Below are 12,356 nucleotides of genomic sequence, written 5' to 3'. Positions count from 1 at the left end.
CTCAATAGAGATTACCACTGTTTTTTTGGCTCGTGAGTGAAGCAAAAATAGCAGCCACTTGCATGTTTTAATAGCATTTGGCTAGTTGCTGGTGCTGATTTCCAACCCTGGCAGCCACACGAACAGCTGATGCAATAATTGGTTTGCACAGCCAAAGAATTTCTGCACATATCGTCAGAATCCGTCCCAGGGAAGTTCATCTCAGCGACTAGTCTCAGAGGATCTTGTGAGTGGAGAAGCAGGATGTGGAGGTCCTGGGCTGGCTCTCTAAGCCAGATGGATGCATTGCCAAAATTTCTGAAATGATGCTGGAGACTCTTGTGGGCATTCCTGCAGTCAGGATGCCAATGGCACGCTCCCTCATAACCTGTCATCTGTTCTGCATTGTGTTGTGTGATCAGACCGCACAGAGTGGCCTTTTACTGTGCTCATCCCAGGGCACACCTGTGTAGCAGTGATGGTGTTTAATCAGCATCTTGATATGCTGCACCTGCCTGGATTATCTTGGTAAAGGAGAAGTGTTTGTGACCAAAATTTGATAGAAATATATCCACTGAGTGAATTGAAAAGTCTTCTATCTGTAAAAATTGGAGCAAATCAAAAGCGTTTAAATTTGTATTCAGTGAAAATTGCAGTCAAAGAGGTGACACATGAAAAACATTTATCAAGGAAGGAGTGAAGCGTGTTGGTGTCTCACACTTTGTCCACCAGGCAAGCCAAATTCCTGAGGTTTATTTTGATAGTACTGATAGTTTATTCTCTGGCCGTCTTCGCACACACTTGCATGAATTGAAATTTACTCTGCTGCATTTGTAAATTATATGATTGTTTCCCATCCTCACGAGAAGCAAAGCAAACAGGGCTTGGAAATACATTTAGTCAGCTGAGAAAACACAGTGTTATATTGTTCTCTGTTTAGTCGGGTGCTTAGGAGCAAACAAAACAGCATCTGTGGTGCAGCTCGAGTTTTACCGAGGGTTAAGAAGAAGGAGCAGGGGGCCAAGTGGGTTTGAGAGAAACAAAAGACCATGATTGCATATAGTTTTGCAGCTAAAGTGGCGGTAGCAGAAGGAATCTCATGCATAAAATCAGAGTTTAAATCTGTCAGGACCTGACTGAAATGTTTGAACCTCCCTGACTGAAATAAAATGTGATGGCACGCATGAAGCTGCGTTAAACGACGTCGTCCTTTGACAGTCACTTCCCCTGAGGTGCTGCTGTGAATAGAGATTAGAGACAGCAGCACTAAAGGTCCGTGGCTGCTGGTTAATGTAAATCAGTGCCTGTGATCTCCTCTGGTGTTCCTCCTTCATCCCGAACAACTAATCCACTTAAGTATCAGAGGCCTCTCAGCTCGCTAACCAAACTCATTTGGGTAGATCTCAATAATTAGTTTTCTCCCACCCTGTGTAATAAAACATCAATCGTAGTCATTAAAACATTGTTCATTTACGCTGAAGTTAATGAACGTCTCGTCAATACACTGTAATTACCTGCTAATTAGATTGTTATTGGACTGTTTGAATACCTCCTCTTTCTTTTACTCTTCTATTGAAGGCTCCATCGGGCCTGTTGATGAGGGGGTGTGAATGGGATTAGACTGCCTGTGATGCTTCCTGTCCCACCATGGTGGTCAGTTCTCTTAAAGGGATTTTAGGAGCCTTAGATTTGTCCATGGGTTTTTAGTTTTAGACAAAACTTATAATGGAAGATTTTTATTTTCATTCAAGATAGAAAGAATCTCTACAAATAAACATATACAAGCAGAACGTTTATAAGTAGAGCTTGTTCAGTCCAGGTATCAACATGTGTGTTGGGTGATCCGATCACAAGGGGAAAGCTCTAAGTCTGTCTGTTCACACCTGTGAAAGTTCCCAGTTGCATATGTCAACTAGAACGCCCCCCGATGTCAGATTTCCAACTCAGAAGGTTGGAGGAACCTCACCAACTCCATCCTGAAAATCCAAGATGACTCCAACATACATCAACAGTAGTGAAGGTTGTAGTAAAATACAGTTTATTAGCTCCTCTATCTTATTTGTGTTTCACTGAAAATATCGTACACACAGTCCTGTCTAACTTCTATTTGTGGACATGTTCCTGCAGTGTTGGTATGTGCAAAATACAGTGTAATGTGTTGTTATCAACTGGTATTCCTAACAACATCTTGGTTGTACTGGAACAGGGTCAACTGTGACGTCATTCCCAGCTCTCGCCATCTGTCTCGAGTGACCACTTTTGAGCACATCTCACATTCCCGCTCTTAATGCAAATAGACACGTACGTCATTTCAAACTACAAAGATCAAATGCATTGTTGCAATGCTCCCCGACACTACTCAAATACCGAGATATGAATTTTTGTCCGTGTCGCCCAGCCCTAGTGACATTTTATATGAGCTGACTTCGTCACTGGGAGGTGGAGGGGATAGTGGATGGTGTGACATTTAGACAAGATGCCTGGCATGCTGCAGGGCACTGTTTGAGACTGACAAACAACAAAACCAGATGTTTTTAAGCAACTTTTTTTAGCCACCGACCATGGGTGTTTCTTTAGTGATCTGTCAGTGTGTTTTCTGCTGGAATAGCGCCACGAAAAATGGTAGTTTTTTAATGAGACATCGCTACATTTTCTGCTGGCATTGTGCTACCAGAATGGCCAAAACATGCTCTTTCCATAACTATAACCCGGTGGTTACAAGCAGTGTTGGGCAGTAACGCGTTATTAGTAACTGTTAGTTTTGGCAGTAACTAATACTCTAACATGTTAGTTTTTAAATTCAGTAACTCAGTTACCGTTACAAAACGGTGCGTTACTCCGTTATTTTTGGCTAGGTTTTAAAACGGCGTGCAGCATGCAGTATTCCTTCACAAACTGAAGTTCCCTTTCACTAAAACATTTTAGCCCTAAACAATAAAAGATAGTCAAGTCAGATAGAGGTGTATGAACAATTCTTACCAGAGAATCTTAATGAAACACGTCTCTCACCATCTCTCAAGTCACTGTCGACCTGCTGGCCTCACCACAGTGCTGTAACGTTACATTAAGCGGTAGCGATTCTGTAGATTTTTAGTCCCAGTAACGTTATATCCAGTGACGTGATAGCCATTGTTATCCCAAGGAAGCTTTTGTTGTGGACAGACGGTCTGCGGTGGGGTGCCATGTCATAATTCCGACATCCCATTATCTCGACATCCTATTATTCCGGAAATTACCCATTGTTCCAAAATCTCAATGTTTCGACATCCCATTGGTCCGACCATATCAAACCCATTGTTCCGAAGTCCCGTTGTTCCGAAATCTCAATGTTGCAATGCAAAAAGTTGAAAAAGCAAGCAGCAAGGGAAAGCAGCAAGAGACTGTGTTGTTGTGTTGTTTACTGTTGCCGTGACGACAACGGTCGCCCTGTTTTGAGGAAGTAGAAACGATGTTGAAAGTTGTAATTTTAACCCAAACCATGATCTTTTCCTAACCCTTAACCAAGTAGTTCTTTTGCCTAAACCTAACCAGACCTTAACCATGAAACAGTTATTTTGTAACAATGAAAAATGAGATTTCGGAACAACGGGACTTTGTAACAATGGGTTTAATATGGCTGGAACAATGGGATGTCGAAATATTTAGATTTCGGAACAATGGGTCATTTTCGGAACAATGGGATGTTGGAATTATGGGCAGACCCCCTGCGGTGGGCGACAGACTGGACATCATCATGTAGCTCTTCAAATGTTCTCTTTAGCTCATTTTCCATATTTGTATCCAAGTACCGTATTTGAAAAACGTTTAGCTGCCTGACAGCGAGTGACTCCACTGTAGAAGACATGTTGCATGTTTCCTATACCGTTCAATTGTTTTGTCAAGTTGTAGTCTAACAGTCCCTTGGTTAAACTCCATCCTCTGTCGCTTAGGCGATGTAGCTACGAGTCAATACAGTTAGGAAATGTTTTTAATCCTGTTTCCCAAAACATCAATAAATCTTCTTTGTGGCTTAGAAAAACTACACTGCAAAAAAGAAAAGCAGTTAGCGCCTTCTAGCGTCCCCACTCAGTCATCTACAGCCAGGACGTACTCAGAGAATAGATGACAGTAGTAGCACAACACTGGTTATAAGTTTCAGTGTATCCATGACATCATAACTTACAAACGTATACATGGTTTGCAGACACATACAATGCCAGCCTTTACTCTGGTGATTTGCCAAGAGAAGAGTGGCTCTGGGGACAGTCCTTCAGCGCTGCATCTAATTCATGGAGAAAGCAAGGATGTGAGCTGAGTAGGTGGACTTTCAGTTTGGCCCAGACCAGCTCTGAATGTGGTCTGACTGGTATCGTGTTAATACCAGGTGTGAACAGGGCCGTAGTTGGTGTAGTGATTTGGGCCCACTTGGGTGTAAGGACTTAAGTGTCTCCACAGAGCTATAAAACGCAGCTAACCGCATGAAGGTCACATAATCCCTGACGTGATGTTGTTTCAACGTTGCAGACAGCCACAGCGGTCTCGTTACACTTCGCGCTTACCTTTCAGGGAACAACATGGGGGTAAGGAACAATAAGGAAAAGGCAATAAATTCAAACGCTCCACATGTTTCCATGGGCTCAACCTGACAAAGAAATCAGGGTCTTTTCCATCCCGTCCTCATCAGTGCACATATAGAATACATGTCATGGGACTTTGAGCCATGTCACTCAGCCACTTGCTGTTTCCATTTCCTGGCAGCTGTCAGCGCAGCACACAATCAGAGGGCAGAGGGCCACCCTGCCACCACAGCAAGAACAACCTCAGCGTGCCGCATCGTCACCGCCGCCCTGCCTGGCTGTGTTTTCCGAGGAGTACTCTCTCTGTTAACAGGGAGACAATGGCAGCGGTGCGACCGGGGGGGATTCATCTGTGTGGAAAGTTCCAAGTTGGTGCTGCTGATGGAAACCTGACCCCTGCATTCAGCCCGCTTTGCTGCAATATGAAGGCCAGAAAGCTTTGGTCATATCGTGTCTGTGTGTTTGTTGTTCCAGCTTCATCTTTGCACATACTGAGAGGGAAGTTCACACACACCCAGATCTCTTTTCAACTCTCCCATCCCGCCCAAATCATGAGACAAATCACAGAAAGCTTGTACAACACTCGGCCTCGATAAGCCGAGGTGAAATCGTTCGTATCTTGAATGACTGTTGTGATGTCATTGTCAGAGAAGCCAGGGAGCCTGAGCAGCCACGTTAACAGACCTCCATCCACTGGCCTCTTCATCCCTCTCTTCCTCTCTTCCATCCACCCATAGTTGGAGCAGTTTTCTGGGTGGTAGTCCTGGTGGCCTTTATATTAATGGAGAACACAGTGACTGTATAATTGGTTGGCCCCTTTGGAGCATTTTGCACTGGGCACTATGGGAGCAGTATATCAATACCCTGTCGTCCAGCCAAGACAGATGGACTCTCATTTGGAGCAGGTTCAGAATCGTGTGTTTTTGTGTTCAGCTCCCAGAGGAATAAGTTAAGGGGTTTCCACTGGTGCCAAAACCTCCCAGCTACAACAATAACATCTGCGGTTTGGATTAGACGTGTTGGTGATATCACCCTTTTAGTAATATGCCTGCGTTATAGCAATCTAACAGCCAGTCCTTATTGTCTGTGAAGTTTATAGAGGCGCAGGATCCAACACAAATGATGATCAGCGCTGCAGGACATGGCCGAAGTTCTTTGGCTGAAGCTGATGTTTTAATTCATTTACTTCATTTAGTTGCTTAACAGTTGGCTTCACATTTTGAATGTCACACTGACAAGTTTCCCTTTAGAGACCTCACATAATTTCAGAGTTTGAAAAAGTAAATATCAGAATGGGATAATGGTTTGCTCAAAGTTGAAGTGGTGTTTTATTTTTCTTAAGTACTCACAGAAAAGATCACGGTAAGGTTTTAGGAGTATACCTGAATCAGAATACATGACTCAGGAACGCACAAATAATGTGTATCTGAAGTTGCTCATTGTTATTCAGGGGGAAAAAATGACATGTTTGTGCACTGTGCTTCCTCAAATCAATTCATTGTTGATGGCTAGAAGATAAAAACACCCATTCTGGTTGCAACACAGGACTCTGACTTCACTACCCAGTCGTTTCATTTACTACATATTTACGTTAGCTGGTCTGCACGACAGTCACAGTATTGACTTCCTTTCCAGTTTCAAATCCTGTCTGAAAACACATCTTTTCTAACTGGAATATTTGGTATAATTTAATGGAGACACACATTTTACCTAATATTTCTAATTCCGATTTTTGTCCAGTCATTTTATTAACTTTTATTGTATATTACAACATTGTTTGAATTTGGCTCTATGGATACATTGCTGCTTGTTTTTTTTGTGTTACTTACTGTGTCTTGTAAGGTGTCCTTGAGTGTTGATGACATGAGGATGACATTATAACATGATAACGTCATGATGATGAAATGTTGATAAGGACATGTTGATGGTGATTGAAAGTACACATCTGAAATAACTGCACAAAGAATAAACACTGGTCCGATATGTTCAATTAAAGATCTAATAACTATGAACCATCTATATTCTTCCCGATTAGGCAATAAATGTTTTTTCCTTGACAACATTTGGTATATTTAATGTGTTTTTTAGTGTCAGTTTAATCTTAGAGCCTTTGTTTTTACGCTTTTCATGGTGTTACATTAATGCTTTTAAAAGGAAGACAGGAATAAGAGGGTAACACATTTACGCTAAAGCTGAGTCAGACTTAATCACACTGTTAGTCCTCTTTTAATTACCCAGTAAATAATAAATGATTACAGTGTACAGACGGGAGCAGACGGCTTAGACTACATGTTCTTTTACAAGCGTTACTGTATGTCATGACAAGAAATCAAACTATGTGTAGAATTGTCACTTAGTTCAATAAAAAATCTTTATTAGAAACTTAAACACTTAATACACTGTAACCAGCTTCACTATAATTACAGTAAAGAGTGGTGTAACGAGGCTGCACACTCCAGACCTACACTGTTATAAAATAGCTTTCTCACACATTATCTAAACTTTGTCTTGATGAAGACAATATTTATATACAACACGACATTTTGTTCAATTTATGAATTGCTGGGCTCACTTTTATACATCATGCAGGACATACAGTAAACCTCAGTAGGTTGTTTGCGAGTGACAGTATATATATTTGGCTCCTTTATTGTTTATGACCTGATGATATATCGGGTCAAAAATCGAGTTTCCTCTGTGACATCAGCTTTGTGAGAAAAACTGTTCTCCAAGTATTTCATCATCATTTTAAAAAAGACAAATATGACTGTTTTGTGACTATTAAAAAAACACCATTTTTTGTTTTATTCCTCAACAATAATGAAAAAATTGGAAAAAAAACAACATTCATCTAACTGAATATTTCCCTTTTTTTTGCAAATATGTACATTTTAAAATAAATTATACATTAATTTAATTTCAATATCAACAATATCAAACTTGTTTTGCCCATTTTTCTTGCCTTGTTACCCAGTAATAATATGACTGCACCCTGTAATTATTGAATAAGTACTCAGTAATTTAGTGGCATACTTAAAGTGTAATTTATCCCTTTTAGTCAAGTCAAGTGAGCTTTATTTATACAGCACTTTAAACACGGAGTTGATCCAAAGTGCTCTGACAGCACACAGAGAAAAGCAAAAACAAAAGAAAGAAGAGGAACAGAAACAACTGAATAATAATAGCAGTAAAATATGATAAAATTATCATTACTGATATTATAGCACCTATAGCAACAAAAAAACTGTGTTCTTGTTGTTATACTGTCACATTATGCACAATTAAATGAGTAAAACTTTGTTTTAAGATGGCTCTTGAGAATCTCAGTGATGGAGGAGAGTCGGAAAGTGGGAGGAACTGTTCTCAGAGTCCCGGATCTCGGGACGGACAGACGTCTTTAGTCAGATGATCTCAGTTCTCTCACGGTGTGATATGAAGAGAGAAGCTCTGTGATGACAGAGGGGGTGAGGCCGTTTAACACTTTGTAGACACACATCAGAATCTTACAATTTTTTCTGTAGCTAACAGGCTGACAGTGTTGGAGGCAAGAGTGGGTGTAATGTGCGCCTTATTTTTTGACCTTGTTAAAACTCTTGCTGCTGCATTTGGACTAGTTGCAGACGGGATAAACATGAATGAGTAATACCAAAATATAATAAATTGCAATAGTCGAGGCGGGATGAAGGAGTGGACGACTTTCTCTAGTTCAGAAGTATAGAGAGTTGATCTGAGTTTGGAGATGGTGCACAGCTGTGTGAAACTTAATTTTACTACTTGATTGATTTGTATGTCAAACTTCAATTCAGAAACAAATATGAGATTGTGAACATGTGATTTAACAGAGGGAACAAATAGTCCAAGATGAGGAGAAATAATGTCAGTCAAATGCTGTGGTCCAAATAAAATAACTTCAGTTTTACTCTCATTAAGCTGGAGAAAATTTGCAGCCATCCATGATTTCATCTTGTGACAACAGTTATTGAGTTCACTTAGTCTGTTGATGTTGTTTGGCTCTAAGGGGAGGTAGATCTACATGTCATCTGCGTAACAGTGGAATATATGTTTTTGGATAATGTGGCCTAATGAAATTAAATAAATGAAGAAAAGGAGCGGACCAAGTATGGAACCTTGGGGTACACCACAGAAGATGGGAGCTGAGGAAGAAAATGAGTTACTGACAGAGACAAAGAAGGATCTGCTGGATAAATATGAAGAGAGCTAGTTTAAAGCAGAACTAGAGACCTCTACCCATTCATTTAATCTGTGAATGAGCATCAGGTGGGCTGCAGTTAGAGCTAAGTGCAAGAGGATGGAGCAGTTGTCTGCGTCAGCAGCTATGAGGAGGTCATATGTCATTCTTAACAAGGCTGATTCAAGACTGTGAAGCGCTCTGAAACCAGATTGGAATTTTTCCAAAATACAGTTTTGAGCCAGGTGGGACAACAGTTGATGGAAAACTACTTTTTTAAGTATTTTTGAAAGAAAAGGGAGTTTAGAGATTGGTCTGTAGTTATTTAGGACTGAAGGAACTAAATTTTTTGTCATCCGTATTGCCTTACCCTTTGTCTTGTTATTTGTGGGCTGTCATCTAAAGTTTTGACGAAAATAACCTGCAGTATACACCGATCAGCCAAAACATTAAAACCAGTGGTGGGTGAAGTGAGTAACATTGATCATTTTGTTACAGTGCAATGTTCTGCTGGGCGACCTTTGGTCATGGCATTCATGTGGATGCTAATTGATGCCCTCCACCCACCCAAACACTGCTGTGGGCTAAGTAACCCCCCCTCACGGCAGTGGTACTCCCTGATGGCAGTGGCCCCCAGCAGAAAAATGAGCCATGCCACACCACATAAACTGCTCAGGAATGGCCCGAGGAACATGACAAAAAGCTGAAGGTGTCAACCTGGCCTCCAAATCTCCCACACCCCAATCTGATTGAGCATCTTGGGACGTACTGGTACCCCACCTCAGAACTGACAGGTCTCAAATGAGCCGAAGTCAGCACCCCGGTGCCAGACAGTCCAATCCAAGCAGGCCTCACTGTGGATTAGGGGCACCTCTGAGGTACCAGCACATCCCGTGGATGCTCGATCAGCTTTGGAGCTGGGGAATTTGGAGGCCAGGTCGATGCCTTGAGCTCTTTGTCATGCTCCTTGGGCCATTCCTTAGCAGTTTTTGTGGTGTGGCATGGCTCATTTTTCTGCTGGGGGGGCCACTGCCATCGGGTAGTGCCGCTGCCATAAGGAGCGAAACTTGATCTGCAGAGGTGTTTGGGTGGGTGACATGCATCAAGTGGCATCTTCATGAATTTCTGGACCAAAAGTTCCCCAGGAGAACACTGCATTGTAACAACATGATCAATGTTACTCACTTCACTTGATAGTCGTTCTAATGTTTTGGCTGATTGGTGTATGTCTGTGGACCTTCCTGTAGGGAGTTATTTTATTTGACTGTGAGTATGGCTAAAAACTTATATGCTGTGGGCTTCCACAATTATAAACAATTACTGCTGACAAAATGTGAAGTAAAAAGCACAGATGCGTCTAAATTGTATTGGATTGCACTGTTTGATTAAATGCAGTCGTAGTAGTTTATTGTCTGCGTGTGTTGTGTTGCAGTGTTATGAAAATAACGACACTTTCTGATTTCAAGAGGAGAAAAGAACTAAAAATGTAATTTCAGCTGGGATCATTGCCATTTAGTTTTTTCACACAGCTTTATTTCAGATGAATTAATTTTCAGTTCTATCAGGCTGTTCAAGAGCCAAACACGTATCAATACTTTTCATTACAGCCATCTACAATTCAATGCAAAAAAAAGTAAAAAATAAAAGATCAACAATAAAAACCACAGAAGCCACATCGTTTCATGTGTCATTAAATATATTCATTTGTGATAAACATAATATATTAGTATTACAAGACATTACACAACCATTTGCAATGGACACTGCTAAACAACATTTACAAGCCAATGTATAAACATGAGCAGATAATTGTTCAGATATAATATTTATGGAGAGCAGAAGTCTGGTAGGGAGTACCTTTCTGCAGACGTGTCGGTACAGATGTGTTGGCAGAGACTCGATAAGTGCGTTGTAGTTTTCAGATACATACAGTATGATGCACAGAGTACTGAGGTGTACCCTTGTATTTATTTGTGTTCATGTGTGTGTTAATGCACTATATGATGTGTGCGTGTAAACTGAGTTGTGGTGTGTGATCTTCCGGGCGCTCACGTAAACATGAGACATTTCTCTGACATTCATTTATTTGTCTGTCATTTATTAAGCCTCTAGTATTTAAAACTCTGGTTAAGTTCACATGGAGATAGATCTAGTTAATGTTTAACAAAAAAATAAAAAAGTAATACTATACAGCTATATAACACGTAGACAATCAGTCATGCCTTGTTGTCGAGTACCAAGTCTTGATATTGGAATCCAGTCCTCAGAAAGTCTCTTTGAGGTGACGAACATTTGACATGGCGTGCTGAATGCACTGTACAATAAACATCTGTGATATTTAAATCACTCCACAGGTTATTTTTCCCACAACATTGAATACTGTATACAAAGTAAATGTGTACATAATTCACAATCATTGTTAGCTATCAGTCAGCTGAAGTAAATAGTGAGCATGCATTATGTCAGTGGTTTGAGGATTGTTTGATAGGTCGATATTCTCTTTTCTTTTTTTCATACAGTGAGATACTTCATCAGTTATTTCACTTACAAATGTTCGGGACATCCACCTTACATCTAGATCTTTATTAGAGAATAAACACGAAATTATGTTCTTACAAATTCAAACAGGGTTCCTGTCAACCAGAAACATCAGACCATACAGACCAGTCATCAGTCAGCCCAGTCACCAGGGAAAAATGTTGGCATTGTATGTTTCTGCAAACCACGGATACGTTACATTTGTACATTTCATACGTAGCATATCAACATTTCTAAAGTGATGTAGTTTTTGAGCTGACTTTGTCACTGTTAGATGGAGGGGATGGCATGGTCACCTAGGTGCCACACCTGCAAAGCTGCAGACCACTGCTCAAGACCAACAAAGAAAACTGGTTGTGATTAAACGACTCGTCACGGTATGAAAAGGCGGGGGGGGGGGGGGGGTGGGGGGGTCTTTACAGACACATTGCTGCCTTTTCTTGTTGGGGAAGTGCCACAAAAAAACGGTTGTTTTTCTAGCAATACGTTACTGCATTTTCCAGTCGGGATAGCAGCACAACATTTTCTTTACAGACATAGCTGCATTTCCTGCCAAATAGTGGCATGGAAAGCTGTTGTTTTTACCAAGACATCACTGCATTTTCAACAGGTAGTATGGCCTGGAAACTGCGTTTCCTGCCGAGAAAGCCCCACAGAAAGCGATTGTTTTTACTGGAACTATGCTGCGTTTCTTGCCAGGGTAGTTGCACAAAAAGTGGTTATGTTTTTCAAGACAAGCTGTGATTTCAGCCAAGATAGTGCCATGAAAAGTGGTTGTTTTTTTTTACCGAGACATCGCTGCATTTTCAGCTGGGATAGTGGCCCGAAAAGCATTTGTTTTTTTCCGTGACATTGCCGCATGCCCTGCCCAAAAAGTCCCATGAAAAGCTATAGTTTTTCACCAGAATATTGCTGGGTTTCCTGCCCGGATAGTAGCACAAACAGCAGTTGTTCTTTACTGAGACATTGCTGCGTTTCCTGCCAAATAGTGGCATTGTTCTTACCAAGACTTCACCGTGATTCCAGGGAGGTTAGTGCCATGAACAGTGGTTGTTCTTTTACAGAGACATCACTGCATTTTCAGCTGGTATAGT

Source organism: Epinephelus lanceolatus, chromosome 18, assembly GCF_041903045.1.
Source record: "Epinephelus lanceolatus isolate andai-2023 chromosome 18, ASM4190304v1, whole genome shotgun sequence".
In the NCBI taxonomy this organism is placed as follows: Eukaryota; Metazoa; Chordata; class Actinopteri; order Perciformes; family Serranidae; genus Epinephelus; species Epinephelus lanceolatus.
This window is presented reverse-complemented; position numbering follows the sequence as displayed.